The sequence below is a fragment of the Ceratotherium simum genome, chromosome 8, assembly GCF_057802395.1.
Source record: "Ceratotherium simum simum isolate JZ-2026a chromosome 8, ASM5780239v1, whole genome shotgun sequence".
Taxonomy (NCBI): domain Eukaryota; kingdom Metazoa; phylum Chordata; class Mammalia; order Perissodactyla; family Rhinocerotidae; genus Ceratotherium; species Ceratotherium simum.
Genome location: NC_141907.1, coordinates 77877305 through 77901278, shown reverse-complemented (window position 1 = coordinate 77901278; position 23974 = coordinate 77877305).

The following is a 23974-nucleotide window of genomic DNA, read 5'->3' as shown; positions in this document are numbered from 1 at the left end:
TTAGAAGTATATTAAAAGGAACTATTGTCTTACGTTGATTTTCTGGGGCTAGGGCAGAAATATTTTGACTATCACTCATATGTCCAACAAATACACATATTATAAAATATTAGTAAAACATTTGTGCATACCTTGCATCCCAACAGATAGAATATTATCTAGCTCTCAAAGGTGATGTGAACAAATTTCGCCTTTTTCCCGCAGGTAATACTGTTCTGATTTTTACGTTTACAATTTTTGTCATCTTCTTTCCTGTCACTATTGTTTTCCTACATATATATTACCTCTAAATATATATTGTTTAGTTTTAGTGTAACTAATACCATACTATGTGCATTCTACTGTGACTTACTTTATCATCAACACTTATATTTGTGAAGTACATCCATTTTGAGATATATATTCCATTGTATAGATATACCATAATGTATTATTGAGTCATCACTTTTGATTAATAAAGAACTTAGACCAACTGAGTGCAACCAAGGGCAAGAAGAATGTAAAATGGATATTGGAAGAACAAGTTATAATATAAATTTTGGCCTTTGATCCATTGTATAAATGAGGAGTGTGGTATTCATATTTCATCTTGCCTTATCATGTATATGTTATGCATATATAAAACCAATTACATTTTTCTTCCTTTCTTCCTTCCCTCTGCTGTTTTACATGGCGTGGTTGGTAGTGGTTAACTTTACAAATTTGGTACGGGGTATCAATATGTGATTGTGAATGAAACTAGTGGAGGAATGAACTGTCAAAAACTGCAAAGGGTATGAGATTTACCCTATTTGCAAGTTAACCTGCCAGAGTTTCATGGATGCTGGTAGAAGACAAAAGCCTCTTGGGTCAGAGATGAAGGACAGTTTACCACTCACATCAATAGAAGTAGCCAGAGAATCAGCAGTTTTTTGTGTTGGTTCTCTGACCCTCAATTTCTACAGGCAACTCAAAGAGGGCCAGATGACACCTGCACATGCAATGAGTTGTGTTCCAGGAAAGGAACCCGAATATTGCATAATGAGCGGAAAGCATGCCTTCCATTTACTCCAGAAGAGACCAAGGCTGTTCACTATACAAACATTCCTGAAAAGAATGAATATTAGAGATTAGAGACATTGTGTTAAATTCTGATCCCTACCTGTGGCATACGACATAGGCATTCAGGTCCCCCTGAGGAAGTATCACAGATGTATACTTGGGTGCTAGTGGTATATCTATATCCACTAAGAACCTCTTTCCCTCTTAAGACATTGAAACACTTTAACTTAATAATGCCATTAAGCAAAAAATGCAGCCCAGAATCATATGTTGCACTGGTTGTTAGGTCTCTTTAGTCTCTTTTAGTGGAACAACCCTAAACATTTCCTTCCTTGACTTTCATGACCTTGACACTTTTGAATATTAGGGCCAGTTATTTGGTAGAATATCCCGTATTTTTAAAAAAGTGTTTCCTCATGATTAAATTTGGGTATCTTTGGCAGGATTATGACAGAAGTGATGCTGTGGTCTTTTGATTGGAAGGGAAAGGAAAGACAAGGGAAAAGGAAGAGGCAAGCATTAGTTTTGTAAAGTGTAATGAGTAGAAAACATATTCTCTGAGACAAGGAGTTCTCAGTAAACTTCCACCCATAGAGTTTTTGAGATCTGGTTCTGACTTCTCCCATTACTAACCATGGGACTTTGGGCAGATTATTTGACTTCCTTGCGATATATTTTGTAAAATAGCAACTTATTAAATTTTCAAAGACGTTAATAAGGTAATAGGTATGGAAAGTTCTTATAGCCAATAATAAACATGACATTTTTGTATAGGGAAAAAAAGTCCCCCATTAATGTCATAAATTATACAAAAACTCACTTGTAAAACAGTAACAACTACAGCCAATACATATTGCCTTCTTCAGTTTAGAACTGGACATTAAACATTTATTGATTTTTCCTGCATACACATGCATGAATAATAAGCTTCATACTTACTTAGCTTGTCTGATTTACTCAGATAAGAAGAGCAGATGCACAGAGCTAAATTCTTATGCCCAGGCACATAAAATAGGTTTTATTTTCTTTCCTTTCAAGAGAGAAATAAAAGCTTAAATATATATAAAGTGAAGATAAAACATCATGGTTCTTATAATGCTGTGAGTCAGTCTCCAGCCTCTGTTTTATTGGCAGTTGAAATATTTTCACCATATGAAAATAGACTGATCTAGGGTCTCTTAGAAACAGTGCTCTAGCTGCAGAGTGATAAAAATACTGGGCCAAAAACTGTCAGCTCTCATAACGTCTCATCTTGAGTGACAAATAAGGCAGTAGTTATTGTCTAGAGGTCCTAGAAGGCTGAACTACTTTTTTTTTTTTTGGTGAGGAGGATCAGCCCTGAGCTAACATCAGATGCCACTCCTCCTCTTGTTTGCTGAGGAAGATTGGCCCTGGGCTAACATCCGTGCCCAGCTTCTTCTACTTTATATGGGACACCGCCACAGCATGGCTTGACAAGCACTGTGCCTGTGTGTGTCTGGGATCCGAACCTGCGAACCCCGCTGAAGCGGAGTGTGCGCACTTAACAGCTGCGCCACTGGGCCAGCCTCAGCTAAACTACTTTTAGAGACCACTAAAAATGGGCAACACATATTTTAAAATGAAGAGGAGGGGCATCTTTTTACTTTCCATGGAAAGATGTATTGGTGTGCATAAAATTCTCAACCACTAAAACGTCACTTCTCAAAAACAACACAGAAACAAAAGCCCCCAAAACAAAAGTACATGAAAATCTGCTTGAGTGGAAATATCACATCTGATTGAATTGACTCATAAAGACAGGATTTTGAGTTATCACCTATTCTCTGCAACTCTACAGCGCACTCATTGCCAGCAGATGGTAAAGCACTTTACGTTCTTAAGAGATATCCAGGGAAGGAGATTCTATAATGCCTCTCAGGAATTTGTTCAGGACATTACAACCCTTGCTGTCAGGAAACTATTCTTCATATTTAACCTCAATCCCACAAGCCAAAGTTTCCTTTGGTTCAGTCCTCAGTGGAGACAGAGAACAGCTGGTCACCATCTGTATAATATTGCTTTATAAATTAGAAGTCTGAGGTCTCTCCACAGTCTTCTCCTCTACTGGATAATGATCCCATTCATTTAACCTGTCCTCATATCAGCTATTTGCAAACTCTTAATCATTTTAATTCATGCCTGTGAGTTCTAAGTTTTTCACGTCTCATAAATTGTGCACAAGACAACTTAATATTTGTACCAGAGTTGAGAGTAGTTTCTTTTCTCTGCTACATTTGTGTCCATAAGATCCTGGTACCATATCCACTTTTAAACAATATTATGCATTTCTAATACATCATTATCTGTGTTCTCTGTGATTTCTATCTTCTTTTTAGCTAAACCACATATTCTAGAATTTAATTAGTGTGTTTTTTCTTCTGTATTTGGGTCATTTTATGAACATGAATCTCTAAACTGAATTCCATTTTTTTCTAACTAGGACAAAATGTCTTATTATGGTGGTGAATATGTTATTATTCTAATTGGAAATTACCTAGAATTTTAATTTGTATGCTCTACATTCCAGTAAAGTGATCATCAAATAAAATATAAAAAAACAACTAGATTCAACGTAAACTCTACATAATATTTGGCTTCCAGGTCATTGTTACCTTTGAGGACTTTTTTTTTTTCTAGGAAAATATTTCCATTGGATAATACTATTAGCTAGGCAATCTTTGGGGCAGCATAGATACATACTCTGTTGGGGTGTTGATCTGTGTTGCTGCTGTGTTGAGCTTGTTCCTCAAGGATCGCTTTGTCTGCCTTCCATGGACAAACCAGAAATGGCCCACTGTGAGCTTGTGCCATTGGCTTCAGTGTCCACTGGCCTGTGCTGCAGCATAGTTTTGTCGAAATATCTCACTCCTTTTGTATGCCACCAAACCATGGCTATGAGCTGTCTCCAATAAAATTTTTACCATAACCACAAAAAGCAGTATGTGCAAAAGGGTCTCTTATAGTCTAAGTAGAAACTGTCTGAAAGAAGAGGCTGACACTCATGCCAGATTGTATTTTTCTGGGGTCATGATTTCCATTCCTACAGTGATCCTCTTCCAGTCAAGATAAATTATACCTTTGTAACCAGTTCTGTCATTCTGGTCTGCAAAAAAGTTAGATTGGTCCCACAGGGTATTTTTTCACAAAGCCATGCTGCTTATTATTCTGTTGTTCCGAAGGTGTTTGCCAATTGATTTTCAAAGAGTTGTTGAAGTTTTAAGTCTACAATTTCTAAGAGGCATTTGGAAGGAAGAAGCATTAAACTCCGAACTTTATAACTTCTAAAGAGTCTCTTTCTGTTTTAAAAAGACAGGCCCTGCGTTGGCTCTTACTTAGAGATTTTACAGTTAACAAAGAAATACTAAAAATTGGCATTAAAAAAACTAAGGCAATAAATCAATTCTTGATTTCTGTCTTTAAAAATGTATATAACTGCACAGTGTGAAACTTTCCAGGATAGTTCTCCATCCTTTTCCAAAAGCAGACGTACAGATAATGTCCTATTTTAAGTTGTTCATGAATTAGGTAATAGATCCTCATTGCACTGAGTTAAAAAATAGCCTGTATCTTTTAGTGTTCATTCAGAACTACTTTTCACAAAATGGCTTAAAACAGTTTCCACATTTAACACTGTTGAATTGAAAACATAATTTGAAGTTAGAAGGTTTTCATTTAGACATGTCTTGTTTGAACTTATTATTGTACCCTTATGAAATGGGAAATCATTCATATCAGTGGTTTTCAAAATTGTTTGCTTGTATATCCCCTAAAGGATTTTTCATTCATTTATTCAACAAATATTTTATGACCATCTTCAATGGACTAGTGCTATTCTATGTTCTTGGGATACATCAGTAAACAAAATAAACCAAGATCCTGCCTTCAAGGAGCTTACAGTCTAGAAACAGATAATAAGTATAATAACTAAATTAAATAATATGTTAGAAGGTAATGTGTGTTATGAAAAAAAGTGGAAGAGGAAAAGGAAGATCAGGAATGCTAAGGTAGGAGGAAAGGATTGGGCAGGCTGTAGTAGTAATAAGATTTGAGCAATGTCTTGAAAGAGGGAAGAAGATGGCTAAGTGGGGGAAGAGCATTCCAGAGAAAGGGAACAGCCTATGCAAAGGCCCTAATGTGGGAGTTTGCCAGGCATGCTCAAGGATGTCATTGTTCTTGGAGTGTGGTAAGGGATGGGGGGTTAGTAGAAGAGGAATTCAGAGAGGCAATGGGAGGCCAGACCCTGAGGGGACCTGGTGGCCACCATAAGGACCTTAGTTTTTTACCTCTGAGCAAGATGGGGGGAGAGGGCACTGGAGGGTTTTAAGCAGTGAAATAACATGATCTGAACTACATTTTTTTTTTTTTTTTTGGTAAGATCAGCTCTGAGCTAACATCCATGCTGATCTTCCTCTTTTTGCTGAAGAAGACTGGCCCTGGGCTAACATCTGTGCCCATCTTCCTCTAATTTATGTGGGACACCGCCACAGTGTGGCCTGACAAGCGGTGCCTCGGTGCACTCCTGGGATCCGAACCCGGGCCTCCAGCAGCAGAGCATGCGCACTTAACCACTACGCCATGGGGCTGGCCCCTGAACTACATTTTTAAAAGATCATTCTGGTTGCTTTGTTGAGAATAGACTGTACGGAGGCAAGGGTAGAAGTAGGGAGACCTTTAAGGAGGCTATTGAATAATTCAAGTGAGAAATGATGTCTCAGAGCAAGCTAGTGACAAGTGGTCTGACGATAGGTTTTTTTGAAGGTGAGTCGCAAGGTTTCTAGACACATTAGATGTGCAACATGAGAGAAAGAAGGAGCGAAAGATGACTCAGGAATTTTGATGTAAATAAATACTTATATAAAACATAAAATCTATAGATAAGCCTGAAGTTCAGCAGAATGGATTATGATGGAAATACACATTTGAGAGTCATTAGCAATATGGACGATGTTATTTAAGGGGATGAGGTTGAATGAGATCACAAAGACAATGAGTATTGAGAATGGTGGTGGATCAAGGACTGAGCCATGTGGCAGACCAACATTTTGAGGTGGGGGTAAAGAGGAAGAAAAAACAAAGGAGACTGAGAAAGAAAGACCAGTGAAAAAGGAGGAACACCGAGAGTGAAAATTTTTATATGAAAATTTATATCAAGGAGGAAAGAGTAATCAACTGTGGTAGATCCTGCTGTGTTGACAGACCAAGTAAGATGAAACAGAATTGATCATTGGATGTAGTAACTGTGAAAGTCATTAATGAACTTTATAACAAACTTTTGGTGAAATGATGGATGGAAGCCTAATTTCGTAGCATTTAATGGATTAAGAAGAGAATCAGAGAATCAGGGTAAGCAGGTATAGACAATTATTTTGAGGAGTTTTATTAGAAATGAGAGCAAAAAAAAGGATGGTAGTTTTCAGAGTAAGTGAGATTAAAAGAGGGTATTTTTAAGATAGGAAAAAATAACAGCATGTTTGGATACGGATAGGAAATATTTGGTTGAGAGTGAAAAATTGATGATGTGGGAAGGGGAGGAATTGCTCTTCTCGGTTCTTGAGTAGGCAGAGAGAGGATGGGGAGCCCGAGTGGAGGAACTGGCTTTCTACCATAGCAGGACAGTTCTCCCTACTAACAGGTGGGAAAGCAGAGTGTATGGTTACATTTATCCGCGGGTGGATACCTGGGGTGGTGGGAGACTGTGGGAGTATTGCACTTATTAAAAATGACAAGATCGGGGCCGGCCGGCCCCGTGGCTTAGCGGTTGGGTGCGTGCGCTCCGCTGCCGGCGGCCCGGGTTCGGATCCCGGGTGCGCGCCGAGGCACCACTCCTCCAGCCATGCTGAGGCCGCGTCCCACATACAGCAACTAGAAGGATGTGCAGCTATGACAGACAACTATGTACTGGGGCTTTGGGGGAAAAATAAATAAATAAAAAAAAAAAAAAAAAAAAAAAAGGGGCCGGCCCCATGGCTTAGCGGTTAAGTGCATGCGCTCCGCTGCTGGCGGCCCGGGTTCGGATCCCGGGCACACACCGACGCACCGCTTCTCCAGCCATGCTGAGGCCGTGTCCCACATACAGCAACTAGAAGGCTGTGCAACTACGACATACAACTATCTACTGGTGCTTTGGGGGAAAATAAATAAAAATTAAAAAAAAAAAAAAAAATGACAAGGTCTAGTCTATGATCCTGGAAGTTAACGCCTGAGAAGGGTAAAGCACGAGATCATTGCAGGAGGAGAGTTCAAACAACTGAATTTGCTGACTGGATGAAATAAGGTGCTGTCACCTTCAGTATGCATTGCTGATGCTCTCTTTGCTCTCATTGCACTCTCCCTCAGATGAAATCTGTTTTTGTTGCCTATAATTAGGAGAGAGAAAAGAAATGATCATTAAACTAGAATAGTCATCACTCTTGCTACTCCTACTCTACAATATATCTAAATTCAGAACAAAGTGGGCAAAAATGCTCCATTTCTGACACCATGCACAGAAATATGTATAAGAAAGGGAAATATATAAAGTCCCATTGTGGATTTATGGTGCCTTGCTTACATGAGGCTTCACTGACAGCGAAATTTTGAGCTTTTCCTATATTTGGCACTCTCAGAGATTTTTACACCCTGGCGCAATGTACATAGTAAAATTCGGGATGGCTAAACTGTTCACCTCACTTTTACACAGTAAAAGGGAAGGTGGGAGAGGAAAATTGACATAACTTCTTGAGGCAGATCAGCTTTAAGGAAAAGTACCTATGAAAGTTGAGAATGAGGAAATTGATTCCCTTAAAACTTTTCATGTTTACGTCCCCTGTGAAAAGTCTTTGTGTACTCTAGTTTGCAGACTACTGATATAGATAGTTGAAAATGTAAACCAATCTGATTCATTAACGTTTTGTCTGGAAAAAAACCTATCACTGCTCAACATATTCAAGATGAATGTTTAGTTCAATTAAAGCAGAGGGCAAATGAAACAAAACAATTTGGAACATCCCAGAGTGGAAGGGGCATTCCTTTTCTACAGGAAGAACTGTATTATCCTTTAGAGAGTATTTCCATGTGGTGTCCATTCTTGAACTTTTGTGACACTGTATGGCACTTGACTGGCTGGGACAGTAGATCTATGGATGGCAATAAACCCATCCACTAGAGCAGGGCAGACCCAAGGAAACCCACCCCAACTGTAGTTGTTGACAACACAAATTTAGTCTTGCAGGAAAGCCTGTATCCAGGGGTTTCAACAGTCTTCAAATACAGTTCATGCAAACACCAACAAAGGCATTAGTACAAACTGAAGCACCTGGATGTCCCAACAGGTTGATGGAGCCTATGACAGAGATTGAAGCAAGACTATGTATAATCTGAGTCATACAGATAACTCCCATCAGGGAAGCTTATCCATGGATAGCTGAGCCTCCAGTCAACAGAACTAACCAACTGTAACTTGACTGAGAACTTACCTCTGCAGCTATTACCAAGATACGTTGTTCTGTAGAAGGAAAGGATGACAACTCTAACTGATAAATGGGGAACATCCAGTGAAGACTGTTTGGTTCAATTAAATTAGAGATTTCTGGATCTCCCAGGACATCTCTGCTCTCAGCCAGGCCCTTTCTTTTCTGGTCGTGATCTGGTAATGGGCTTAATGCACATTTCTCTTGAAAGGTCCTGGCGGGGAACAGATAGTGGCAAGAGCCACCATGAGTTCAGCAACACTTTGACATTTTGCTACTTTTAACATCATCTACATAAATCTGAGAATTATTAATCCATATATTTGCAAGACATTTTATTTATTCTGAATACAGTCAGTGTTTATTTTTTTATTCTATTTTATTTTTTTTTGTGAGGAAGATCAGCCCTGAGCTAACACCGATGCCAATCCTCCTCTTTTTTTGCTGAGGAAGACAGGCTCTGAGCTAACATCTATTGCCAATCCTCCTCCTTTTTTTTCCCCAAAGCCCCAGTAGATAGTTGTAAGTCATAGTTGCACATCCTTCTAGTTGCTGTATGTGGGACGCGGCCTCAGCATGGCCGGAGAAGCGGTGTGTCGGTGCGCGCCCGGATCCGAACCGGGCCGCCAGCAGCTGAGCGCGCGCCCTTAACCGCTAAGCCACGGGGCCCGCCCAACAGTCAGTGTTTAATGTGCATATAGACTCCTTACTTAGTTTCAAAATCTCCTATGATCATGTGGGCTAGAGATGAAAAGTCATTGTTCTAATTCAATTCCTTTCCATCTTCTTGAATTATCTTGCTTCAAACAAGCCCCATTCCCCAATGGTCAATCTTGAAGTATGTCATCTATATTCATGATTGCAAAACTGGGGTTCCTAGGAGAACAAATTACAAGGAAATCATCTCTACCTATCCTGAAGTGTGGTAGTGAGCACACGAGCACCTTATAAACTGGATCAGAAGTTTTCATTGCAGAAACAGATGATATGAAATTTATGAAAACATAATTCTATGAAATGTTTAAGGATCTGTGTATTAAAGTGTTTTGTCAAGAGTTCCAAAGAAGATTATAAAGATTACTCTGATACTGAGAGCACTTTAAAAAATCAGAACATAAATTGGTTTAAATGGTGTGATATATAAAAATAGGTATTTCTTCAGTTAAAGCTGTAGTCTCATAAAAATGTTTTCCTTAATAGAAAAGAGTAAAAATTATAAGTAAAGTGCTGAGGAGAAAAATGGTTACCAGCATTTCTCATCTTAAATCAAAGCACCACCAGAGAGCTATAAAAGTTTCTTTTGAGATTGCCCAAGCATTGGTAAGAACGTTTGTGACTGGAAAAATTCATTTCCAAATACTTTTATGTGTTTGTTTTGCCACATGTTTGAAACTAGGCTTCTAACTCTCTCCCTGGATACACCAATGTGCTTACAACAGTGCTTATTTCCAAAGGAATCTTGGAGAAATGTAAGGAAAATAACAGCAAACGAAACAAATACACGTGTGGTTTTCAAACATAGATTTAACATAAATTGAAGTGCTTGGTTTATTCTCCCTTTCTTAAAACATTCAGAATAATTTTAATTGTAAAAATTAAATAAAGAACCTCTAATCATGTGTATTAGCATTAAGACATGTATGGCAGTCCACAAAGTACTTAAGCTTAATTTATAAATAGTGCTTACACAGGAAAACCTGCCACAGAGTGCTGAGGACAGAGCTTCTCATTTCCTTCCAGCTGCTGATCTTGAGACCTCTCTTCCTCCTCTCCCTCCATCCCCCCTCGTGCCTTTCCACTTGCCCACATTCTTTATATCTATCCTCTCAGAACTACTTTAGTGAAGGGTCTATGGCAAGAGATGGAGGAGGGCAAAACAAGATGGGAAGCCACCCTCCTACAGCTTCCTCTGTCCTCCTCCCTACTCTACTGCCGGGCCCATCTTCTCTGCAGGGTCTCCAGTACTAGTCCAAGATCTCCTGCCTCGCCCAGAGTCTCCTTCCCTACTGCATAACTTCCACTCCAGCTCCAATGGTGAAATGCTTAGGATGGCTTTCCTTTCTGGAAAAGGAAATGCTTGATGAAAACTTTTGAATTTTCTTTTGAAATATAGATGATCTTGCTTCAACCCATTATGAACAGTTCATGAAAGGCCAACATTATCATTAAAGTGGCCTTATGTTCCCTTACAGAGTATAAGTATGTAAAAGAAAATAAATAAAAGGCAAATAAGAGAGTCTTATTTACCAAATAAAATAGGGAGGGGTGGACATAACTTAAAATTAAGAGTTGTAGATGGGTTAGAATAATCGCTTCAGGTAAAATAAGAAATGGCTAAGTTAATTTGTAGATTATTTCCTTCCTCCCTTCCTTCCTTCCTTCCTCCCTTCCTTCCATCCTTCCTTTTATCCCTCCTTCCTTCACTGTCTTAACAAATGCACAGATCTACTACATACCAGGCACTGTGCTCTGTTCTAGGTTTACAAAGTTAAAAAGGAAAGAATCACGCTATATCAGTCAAGACAAAATTTTCAATAGCTTAACACAGTAATGATTTATTTCTTGCTATGTCTAAGTCTGACTAGGTGTTTTGCATGTGCTGATTCAGAGGTCCTGGTCTCCTTGGAATCCACCCCTGGATACTCTGTATTTAGCAGGCTCATAAGCAAAAAGCAAGAGAAAAGAAGACAGCACGGGATGTGTTGTGCCCACGCCTGGAGGTGGTCTACTCTTCCACTAGCCAGAATCCAGTTGTGCAGCCTACTGCAATCGCAAGGGAGGCTGAGAAAGATCATCCTCATATGAACTGGAAGAGGAAATGAGATCGCCAGAGACTAGCCAGTCTTTGCCACATATGCCCTCAGGGACTCTGTAATCATAAGACAATGCGAAGAATACTTCATGGCACCTAGTATTGCTTTCTGTAATTATTTGTTGTATGAAAACGTGAATTCAGAGGGGAAATAGAGGATAGGGTGTGATGAGGTGAGTGGAGAAAATAGTGGGGATAGTGTAAGCAGAAGTTGGATAGGTTTTCATTGTTCTTCAATGAGGGACTTTCTTAGAAATTTGGGTGACCAATTCTTCATTGTCTTAACTCCCTTTGCATTATAGAACATTGGCTCCAGACATTGGCTATATAATGACACTTCCATTGCACTTCCTATGTGCCAAGCATGATGTGAATGCTTTCCGTGTAGTTAACCCATGGAATCTTCACAAAATTCTTATGAGATAAATATTACCATTCCCATAACAACAAGAAAACTGAGGCACAGAAAAGTACGTAATTTGTCAGTCACACTTCAGTCATTGTTGCAATGAAAATACTCCCCTACATTTCAAATGCTGCACAAGGATAGAGAACTAACTTGGTTGAGAATAGCTAAACATAATTCCATTATCATCTGGCTTCCATTATTGCAGTTGAGCACTCAGTTGATCTGTATTTTAAGGTGATCTGGCTACTTAAGATCTTGCCTTTGGTATTTTGAAATTTCATTACAGTGTGATAAAGGAGTGCCTTTTTTTATATATATTCTTCATTGGATCCATTGGTCTTCTGAATCCTGAGGATTGATATCTTTTATCATTTCTGGAAAATTTTCAGCTGTTATCTCCTTAAATTTCCTCTCCTATTCTCTATGTTTTCTCTATGTGGGACTTCCATTAAATATGTATAGGAATTTCTCCCTCTATCCTCAATGTTCCTGATCTTTTTCTTTCATATCTTTATGTCTCTAATTTACATTTTTGTAATTTCTTTAGCTCTATTATCTTCCAGTTTACTAATTAGCTTTTCATCCATTTGCAATCTGCTATGCAGCCAAAGCATTGAGTTTCTAATGTCAATATTGTATTTCTCATTTTTTGAAATTCATTTCTGTACTTTTTATATATTTGCTTAATCAATTTTGATAATCATTTGTTCTTTCATCATACTTTCAATGAATTATTTTCTATCTTTAAACATACTTATTTCAAATTCTCCTTTGTTATCAATTCTAATATCTGTAGTTTTAAAGATGTGAATACAGTAGTTTGTCGTTTCTGGTGATTCTCACTCATGGTATCTTGTTTTCATGTATATTTACTAATTTTTTATTGTGAGCTGATTTTCCTTGGAATTTTATCTGTGAGATTTCTTTGACAACTAAGTTTAATTTACTTTCCTCCAGAGAGCACAATAACCTGGAATTGCTTTAAATTAAATTTTTGATCTGTTTTTTTGAGGGAAGGGGGTACAAGATAGTGTGAGTACAGGCTTGAGAGTAGGAATTATTAAAACTTTTATTTTTTTTCAATCTTCACAGAATGTGGTAGGTATCTCTCTCTATAAGGATGGTTAATTTTTTCCTATTTCACCTAATAAGGATATTGTCCTTTAAGTGTCCAGACTTTATGCCAAGGTCTCTAAACTTCCACCCTAGTCAAGGCCCAGCTTTGTCTCTTTACCACATGGGCAGTCCACTAAACCTGGTGATCACCTTCCACTTTCTTGTTTTTGGCCTCTGAAGATTCCTTAATTCCTCTGCCAGCATTAATCAGTAATTCTTTTCTTTCTTGACTTTCCTTCTTTTATTTTTTTATTGAAGTATAATTGACACGCAATATTATATTAGTTTCAGCTGTACAACATAGTGATTAAATATTTTTATACATTATGAAGTGATCACCATGATATGTCTAATAACCATCTGTCCCCATAGAAAGCCATTGCAATATTATTGACTATATTTCCTATGCTGTACGTTACATCCTTGTGACTTATTTATTTTATGACTGGAAATTTGTACCTCTTAATCTTCTTCATCTATTTCACCCATCCCCCTACCTTCTTCCCTCTGGCAACTACCAGTTTGTTCTCTGTATCTATGAGCCTATTTCTGTTCTGTTTGTTTTGTTTTTCAGATTCCACGATTAAGTGAAATCATACGGTATTTGTCTTTTTCCATCTGACATCTCACTTAGCATAGTAGCCTCTAGGTCCGTCCATGTTGTTGCAAATGGCAAAATTTCATTCTTTTTTATGACTAACACTCCCATATATACATATACATATACATGTGTGTATGTACACACGTGTACATACACACATACACATATGTGTACATACACACATACACATATGTGTATATACACACACATATATGTGTATATATATATACACACACACACATATATACCACTTCTTCTTTATCCATTCATCTCTTGATGGGCACTTAGGTTGCTTCCATATCTTGGCTATTGTAAATAATGCTGCAATGAATATAGGGGTCCATATATCTTTTCAAATTAGTGTTTTCTTTGCTTTGCATATATACCTATAAGTAGAATTACGGGATCATACGGTAGTTCTATTTTTAATTTTTTGAGGAACTGCCATACTATTTTCCATAGTGGCTGCACCAATTTACATTCCCACCAGCAGTGCACAAGGGTTCCCTTTTCTCCACGTCCTCACTGACACTTATTTGTTGTCTTTTGGATAATAGCCATTCTGACAGGTGTGAAATAATCCTTTTTGAAAAATATTTTATACAATATTGTTAGGTGTGTCCTACTAGGAAGGGTTTCTCTGAATGTCAGGCTTCCATATTTCCAGAAGTGAAAGTAGAGATTAGATATCGTATCAGGGACCAGACCTTAAAGTCTTTGCATGCTCTACATTGTATGCCTGCTTATGTGAATTGATGGATTATGTAATACATTTTAGACAATTATAGATGGAAAATCCATGAAAAGATCCCTGCAAAGAAACTGTAAATAGAAAATATTAAAATGCAGGCACAGGCAAACTAAAGGAAATTACAAAGCTGACTTTCTCTTGCCCCTCTTTGATGACTATGTTAGGAGATAAAAAGCAAATGATAATCTAATCAGATATGAGAGGAGGAAGTAGTCTAACAAAATTGGTCAAATGATCAAGAAGGCCATTTGAGACACAAATTTAAACTGCAATGGTTAGCAATAAGCTGCGTGCCAAGATATAATTATACTTTAAGATATTAGATAATTATAGTAATACACTTATATAATTTTATATGGAGGAAATACACATTTTTATGTTAATTTTTTTTTTTACTATTTATGCATAGCTAATTGTATAAAAAGCTTAGAGACCACTGCTGTAATCAACTGCCCTACCTTTTTATAGACAATAACAAGCTACTGAAGGTTTTGAGCCAAAGAGTAACATGATTATATTGCTATTTAGAAAGGTTAATCTAATTGTAAAATTCAGGATGAATCTGAAGGAGAAAGACCGGAGGCAGGAAGACTGGTTTCTAATGGTCCAACTTAATGTTCAGGACAGCTTCCTCATTCTGTGTCCTCAAATATAGCTTGACGGTAATTTCTATCAAACCTGAGAAGCCTAACCAGCAGTTATATTGAAATTATCATCTCTTATGGTATGCCAGTGAGGTGGCTTCCTTAACTGTGCTTTTTAAATCATGACCCAAAATAATTTATATTAAAAAAATGCTTCATAATCATGACCAAAAACAATTGATCAAACATTTTAAAGTTCAAACATAACTTAAAAAAAACATATTATCAGCAGGCCTGGAACACAGTATAGTTTAATTAACTGAATATTAATTTCACTTTAAGATTATAGTTGCTGTAGTCAGTTGCTTAGTCCAGACTAAGAGAATGAAACTTCTAGCAGAAAATTTAATAATTTTTTGTTTGTTTGTTTGTTCCTGTGTGGTGTGTTTCACGTTCGTTCAAAAAAATTTTTTTCTCCTTTCCCTTTCTTTTGAGGAGATTGAAGTCAGGAGATTAAGGACAGGTTTACCGTATTTGTCTTCACAACAGTGCAGTGAACACATGCTCAACATCCCACTGCTGGTCCTTCTACCACATCCTGATGCTCTTTTCCTCAGAGCAGCCAGGAGAGACGCAAGGTTACATTGTTTTTATCGCCACAGTGTTTAGAGACTGAGTACGGCGCTAAGGATCTCTGTCTTTTCTCTGGAACAAAAGCTATGATTAATAGAAGAGTTAGAGTTGGAAAGATAAGAGAAAATAAAGACACTGAAAGGAAATGCCTCTAGAATTGATCTTTTTTAAAAGAAAAGATAAATGCGCCAGTGAAAGAGGCCTCGGCTTGACAAAGTTTGTTTAATGTGGTAACAACAGGGGTGGTCACATTCTTGGTTAGTCATTAAGTATTTTGGAAGGCTAAAAATGAACAAAAGCAAACACGACCAAGGAAATCAAGAGGATAATTTACTTCCCTGCACACACAAAAATGTCAATGATTCTCAATCAATTAAAGACACCCAAACATGTAGATCCAGGGCATAAAGGCTAAGTGTTTGTTCTACAAAAGAGTGAAGCTATAAAGTAAAACTTTCGGGACCACCCTGAAAATCAATGATGAAAGTACAAGAAAACTTCCAAGGGTCTAATAATGGCCCTCACTTTGGAAACCAAACTAAGTGATTATTGTATCTTAATGTATTAGCTAAGTGCAGTAGAGTCATGCATTGATTAACAACAGGGATACATTCTGAGAAATGTGTTGTTAGGTGATTTCGTCGTTGTGCGAACATCATAGAGTGTACTTACACAAACCTAGATGGCACGGCCTACTACACACCTAGGCTATATGGTACTAATCTCATGGCACTACTGTCATATATATGGTCTGTTGTTGATGCAAACATCGTTATGCAGTGCATGACTGTAATGCAAGTATATGATTTTTTTTCAATTTCACCCACTAAGAGTTATGCCCTCTGTATGTTCTGTGGGTGGGTTCTCTCCACTGGGAACCAGAAATGAATGCTTTAATCATTACTTCTTTCTAACATGTTGGCAGAAACCGTGTCTTATTTATGTTTTTATCTCTAGAGCCTAACACAGTGTCTGACACACAGGAGTAAGTGTTCAGTGATTTTCCTTGAATGAATTTTAACTTTCTGCATTACAATATTTATTTCAGCCAAAATAATTATTCAATAAATGAATATTACTAACCAATTCTTTATAAAAAGTTAAGTATCTTTGTAAAGAGTCTTTCTTGTTAGAGAGATCCTTTAAGGTCTCCATGCAGACCTGAGGAGAATAAGGATCTTAGCAAATGCTGGCAGTTCACATGTGTGCGAGGAGGAGGTCTGAGGTGCTTATTCAGCCAAAACAGTAACAATCTTCTGAAAAAAATTAACTACATGATAATTTTTAAAAAGAGGAAAATAACAGAAGTCAACATTAATACACAACTGATGATGGAAAAGCATTTTATTATATTTTCTATTGCCATTTATTCTGGTCTTTTCTATAAGGAGATACAGGATCTGGAGTTAATCTGCATGCCTAAATTCTAGATCAGCTATTTTCTAACTGGTGACTTTGGGTAAGTTACTTATTCTTTCTGTGCTTTGATTCTCTCATGTGTAAAATAGAGATTATTATAGTACCAACTTCCTGGGGTGGTTGACATATTAAGAAGATTGTCTGACATGTAGTAGACAGTCAATAAATGTTAGCTACTATTGTTATTCTCGAAACAATGGTTTAGATAAACTCACCAATGAGCACGTTATTCATTAGGATCAAATGCTGAAGGAAACTTCTAAGTTAGCACTTTACCATTTATGCAAATTATTTTTCAAGGACACTGAAAATATATCTTCGGGGCACTGCATCAAATTAACTTTTCCTGGAGAGAACCAACTACCCCACTATGCTCTGGACACAAATGCATAGCAGAACCTATGATTCTTTCCCTCCCTCAACTTTTCACATGTCCCTTGCCTCCTGGGAGAAAAGGGCGGGCTCTGATTTGATTCGTCTCTGAATTCCAGAGTTTATCACAATACCTGGCACTCTGTAAATGCTTGCTAGATGTTTGTTGAATGGGTGATTGCCCATCACCACATTTCTCTCTCTCTTTGACTCTTCTCCTGAGCACCAGAGGCACAGAACCATATACCAACTGGATGTCTCCACTTGGGTGTCCTGCAGCCGCCTCAGGGTGAACGCCTTCGTGTGCTCTTTGTCTGCATTTTTGACTTGGTGTTGTGCAACAGACACCCACAGCAAGTGTTTTCGTAATACTGTTTCCTTACTGTCTCTGGAATTTGCTTTTTTCTCTCCATTGCATTCAGGGTTCCTCTTGTCTCTCTGTGCCCTGCCTTTAGTCTTTACTGACCTCTCTCCCAGCTCTCGAGTCTAATACATTCTCCGGCAGAGCACTCTTTCAAAATGCAAATCTAATCGCAACACTTCTGTGTGTAAAATCCTCCAATGTCATCTCAAAAAGTTTGTTAAAATTTTAATTCTTTAGGATGGCATAGTAGGCACTTATTTTTGTCTCCTATCTATATCCAGCCTCCTCTTTCCCACACTCCAGCTCACTCAGACATCTGGGTGAGTTGCAGTGTCTGAACAGGTCCTGGTCTCTCACAGATCTGGGATTTTTAAATATGCTGCTCTCACTGCTTGGAGCAGTCTTCTCTTCCCTTTACCTTGTCAATTCTAAAGTTTTGGATCATTTCCTTTGGGAAACTCTTTCTAGTCTCTCCATTTGAGTTCCATTTTCCATTCTGTGCTCACCTCTAACACATTCCCAGTTTTATAACTATCTTTTTACTTCCCTGTACCCACTATTGGATTATGAATTCTTGAGGGCAGAGTGGAAAGGGCACTAAATGAGGAGTCAGGACAGGGAACCTCTACTCTCAACCTTGCTGCTAACTCTCAGTCTCACCACAGACAAATTATGAATGATGCTGGACCTCAGATTTTATTGTCTTTATTACAGTGCTCACCTAGACTATCTTCACATGGAATCTTAATAATTCCATAGGGAATACTTTAAAAATATATTTGTGATATCTTTTATTCTATTGCATTTCTGCAAAAGCTGATTTCCTTATGACAAAGTCAATTTAACAATCTTCATTGACTGCTAGTCCCAACTGACAAGGAGACCAAGACCCAGCAACTCAGAGCAAAGTCACCGAATCAGGAACATTCTTCTGCCCTCTGTCATATAATTTTTACTAACTAAAATAAGTATTGTAAAGGCCAAAAGCAAAACAAAACAAAACAACCAAGAGTCTTCTAATATATGAGCACAGGCTACAAGGAGGCAAAGCCACGAGAGAAAGCTAGATACAGACAGGAAACTTATCAGGGTGCGCATGTACCATAGGTCAGGGATTAAGAGCAACGCTTTTAAATACAGACTGCCTGCGTTGAAATCCTGACTCTTTCAATTATTAGCTGCATGAATGTGGGCAAGTTCTGAGCCTCACTTTCCTTACTTATCAAATAGGGATAATAATAATAATACATACCCCATAGTGGTGTTATGAGGATTAAATAAGTTAGTTAATTTGAAGTGCTTATAAAATGCCTGGTGCTAATAGGTTATGTAAGCTATGAGTATTATTAAGAGGAAATAAAGGACAATAACTTAATCAAACCATGAAATACAGCCACTGTATTTCAAAACAAAAAACCAAACATGATGTTCTAAAGAATTAATCTATTTGACCAGAGATCATTAGTTAGTAACTGATTGAAATATTTTTTTGATTGAAATATTAACTAGAATCGTCATCAGTGGTGGTATTCTGCATAGCATGCCACTAATTATATATATGCCATAAAATACACTGGAGAAGAATATGGAATTTTTCTTTGGGAAAAAGAAATCCTTAATATAAGCATTACTGACCAGGAATTGAAACATTACTTTTCCAACAAGCCTTTTATATTTCTTTGGATAGTAATCACTTTATGAAGGATCAGAATTAAGCACACATTTAAACTAATAAAAATACCTATAACCAGCTGGAATTATATTAAATTGTTCATAACGAAAATAGTTCAAATAAAAACAAAATAAAACGGAAAATTTCAATAATGTATACCTAGACTTACTGCAGAATATCTTATCTCCTAGTATGAAAAAATCTTGGAAAACAACATCCAGAGTCTATGACAGACAGTTTTACATTAAAAACACACAACCACTTGGCTTAAGAAACCTATCTGAGATAGTTGACAGTAATCTCCTGGATCATAGGATCATCAGCTCTGTATTGTGCATTGATCCCAATGGACTAGAATTGAACATCATTTGAGCTGTCTACATACCTTGGCCTGAAGATGGACGTTGAATCATTAACCAGTTTTCCATACAAGCATTTTTCACAAGGTTTGGACTTAAGATAAAGCAGTCCAACGTGTTTCAATTAAAAACAGTCATATGGCATCTCTGGAGGAAGGATTGGCAAATACAAATACAAGTATTGAAGACATATGCTAGAAAGGCAAAAGGCATTTTCTTGGAGCTCGAGATATGACTTTTAATTAGAAATTGACCTCAATTTGGACAGTATATTTATTTATTTATTTTAATGAATCAGTAAGGACATGAGTTATAATTTTTGTATCCAATAAATGTTATCCTTCAAAACCAAGCCAAATACACTCAGACAGATTTTGGCAGGAACTTAAGAACCACTGGTCATGGTAGTCACTCAAGGCTCAAACCAAATAACATATGATGAAAAGTTCAAGTTTAATTTGGAGAATATTTTCAAATTTGGTTTTATTAAGGACGAACTATTTTTTTAAAAATATTTTTATTGTGGTACAATATATGTAAAATTTACCATTTTTGCCATTTTTAAGTGTACAGTTCAGTGGCATAAGTTCGTTCACATTGACGAACTTAGCATAGCAACCATCGCTACCACCCATCTCCAGAAAATTTTCATCATTCCAATGGATGATTAGTTTTAGCATATAAACAGGTTTGGCTTTTTTCAAATTGATTCCCTAAAAATGTCTTTTTGAAAAAGCTTTTGATTACTTCACAGTTCCTCAAAAGAATGTGTATCTGAGTTCACCATATGAGTTCAATTCATTCAAATGCATGCTTTTGCTATTTCTGTTTTTTAATTCTCTGCTTGGGAGCACTAGAAAACAGTTTTATTGGGAATAAGACACAAACAGTTCTGACGAGCAGAAAGTTACCTTGGATTATATTTTCATCCAATGTAAAACAGTGTAAGAATTCACAAATAGTGATAGCACTCGTGCACATGAACTATGAGTATTCCACTTTATCAAATAATTTTTGGATCCGCTATCATAATGATCCTGTTTTTTTTTTTTTTTTTTTTTTTTTTTTTTTTTTTTGTGAGGAGATCAGCCCTGTGTTAACATCTGCCAATCCTCCTCTTTTTTTTTGCAGAGGAAGACTGGCCCTGGGCTAACATCCATGCCCATCTTCCTCCACTTTATATGGGATGCTGCCACAGCATGGCTTGCCAAGCAGTGTGTCAGTGCGCACTGGGACCCGAACGGGCGAACCCCGGGCCGCGGCAGTGGAGCGCACGCACTTAACTGCTTGTGCCACCAGGCCGGCCCCAATGATCCTGGTTTTTTTTGTTGTTTTCTTGGTTTTTTTTTGTGAGGAAGACCGGCCCTGAGCTAACATCTGCCAATCCTTCTCTTTTTGCTGAGGAAGACTGGCCCTGGGCTAACATCCATGCCCATCTTCCTCCACTTTATATGGGACACCGCCACAGCATGGCTTGACAAGCAGTACGTCGGTGCGTGCCCGGGATCCGATCCTGCAAACCCCGGGCTGCCGCAGCAGAGTGCGCGTACTTAACCGCTTGCGCCACCAGGCTGGCCCCCAATGATCTTTTTTAAAGGTACATCTGAAAAAACTGAGAAAAAGAAAAACACTAATGGTCTGGTATCAAGAATTCAGTCTCCATCTCTCTAACCAAGCTAGATAACCACCTCTTTCATTTCAAGATGACAGCTGGCCTCCAAATATTATGTATAGAATAGAATTAATAGGGCCGGCCCCGTGGTTTAGCGGTTAAGTGTGTGCCCTCCGCTGCTGGCGGCCCGGGGTTCGGATCCCGGGTGCGCACCTACGCACTGCTTCTCTGGCCATGCTGAGGCCGCGTCCCACATACAGCAACTAGAAGGGTGTGCAGCTGTGACATACAACTATCTACTGGGGTTTTGGGGGAAAAATAAATAAATAAAATTATAAAAAAAAGAATAGAATTAATAGAGCTAATGTACAACTTCTTGACTTTGGAGGAACGCTTTGTGCTTTGAGTTTAACTTGGGAGATGGCATTACAATCTTACTGAATTGGCTGTAGACGTGGCACGATAACCCTGATTTAGGATCTCATTCATAAAGACTGAGGATTCTTAGATGACGTGAACTGTAATACCTACAGAGCTCAAGAATGTCAAGAAAATGAAGTTCTAGGTCATTGCTACTTCATAGGGACTCCTTAGGGGTGTAACCCTTGAGGGAAGGGATCTTGTCAATCTTGTTCACCTCTATATTGCTGGAATAGTGTCAGGCATATGGAAGGCACTGAAGAAATATTTCTAAAGATTTTATTTACTTATTTTTCCCCCCAAAGCCCCAGTAGATAGTTGTATGTCATAGTTGCACATCCTTCCAGTTGCTGTATGTGGGACATGGCCTCAGCATGGCCGGAGAAGCGGTTCGTCGGTGCGCGCCCGGGATCCGAACCCGGGCTGCCAGCAGCAGAGCGCTTGCACTTAACCGCCAAGCCACGGGGCCAGCCCAAGAAATATTTCTAGAATGAAAGAATAAACCCCTATCCACCCACACACATACACACACGTCCCTTGTTTCCACCAGCATGAGGGTATAAATGAGATCACATTAACGTTAATTACCCAAATTGAACAGGCTCAATGCCTCACCTGCCCGACTAATGGTTATTAGCCTTCCTCTCCCCAAATCTGCAGTTTTCGTAGAGGTCCCCCAAATGTGTCTCACTTGTGTAAGAACAAGTGTGTTCTGGTTCTCCTGATCTGGCTTCCTTGTTGCTCCTGCCTGTGGTCCACAAACGCCTTGAGAGAGTGTCCCCTCATTCTCATTGCTGTGGCTAGACACTGGGAGAATGTGAGCTTGGGGCTGCCCCTGACCACAGTGCTCGTTCTGATGCTCCTGGGGCTGAAAAATCTTGGGTGTGGCAAACGGCGTAGTGTGTAGTTCAGTTTTCTGGGCACTGGAGCCATGCTGTGTCCCACTAAGAAATAGGGGGAATCCTTCCTTTACCCCAGCTCACTTTGACACCAGGCATCCAGAGCAGTACTCGCAAAGCCCTCTAAGAAAAGAACTCCATTTTCTGCTCCTGCGGTCCTGGAGATCTAGTCCCGGGGCTAGGCAAGGAGAATAAGAAAACAAGTTGTAATTTCTATCTTTCTATCCTTCCACTGTCATTCACTGATGGACTGAAGCAAAAACATTCTCCTCCTGTGCTTATGAAATTATTCAAATCAGTATCTCAGATGAAGGCCTGCCTCAATGACCCAATGACCCTGAATCCTAACTTGGGTTCAGCTGAGATCTCCCATCACAGTTGTAGAGCCATTTGTTTTCGTTAAAGGAATAAGAATAATCATTTACAGAAAAGTTACAATTCAGATTGACTTTGTACAAGTCATATATCCACCTCTGCGTTGGGGAAGGTGGAACGATGTGACGGAAAGCCCCATTAGAATCCTATGGAATGGGAAAATGGGTGCTAGACAGATGAAAAATAACAAGGCACATTATCTTCTTTAATGAGAATTATTTTTATGATAAACTAAAAAGGCATTTCTTTCATATCTAACAGGCTTGAAATCAGATAATCACTGAAACTGTGCCAGGGAAATTTCTTTTCTCAAAGGCCTGACACTAAAAACTTGGATTTGCCAAGAGAACTAGGAAATAATCAATGCTTATAATGGGAATTGTCTCAGACGTTGCTTGGGGCTTTCAGAGTCAGTAGCAAAGAATTATACAAATTGTTGTGTCGTCAAAAAGCAAAATCCATTACCCCGCTGGTAGGCATCTGTTACTTGCTGCCCAACACCATCCTCCCCTTTCTGGAAACATTACCCTGAAACCATACCCAAGTATGGTTTTCCAGCCAAGTGGTTGAAGTAGAATAGATCTATAGCTCTAGAGGGAGCCTTTATTGGTTTTCCCTGATCATCATATCCCACCATTCTGGCCTCACAGTCAGCCAGGACCGCATTATGACTTTTTGGGGCACTTTTGCCTTTGTGGACTCCTTCCTCCATAAAAAATATTAAAAACTGTATGTTATGTCTGCATTGGTACAAAAGTGAATGTATTAATGTTATCTAAAAAACATTTTCTTTGAACTAGAAGTTTACTTTATTTTCATCTGATTCTAAGAGAAATTAAAACATTTTCGTGGGTGCCTAAAAGTGTTGTGGGCCGTAGGCACTGGGCCTTCTGTGCCTAATGGATGAGTTGGCCCTGCAGTCAGTCCGTGAGATTCTAGGCAGTGTCTGCTAGGCTTCTGGAAAACAGAGGCCCTCCATTCTGCTGGATTTGGTGGCAAAAGACTTTTGGTTTGCACCTGCTCAGATATTTTAAACCCAGAGGGGAAATCTGGGAGCAGCTGGGAG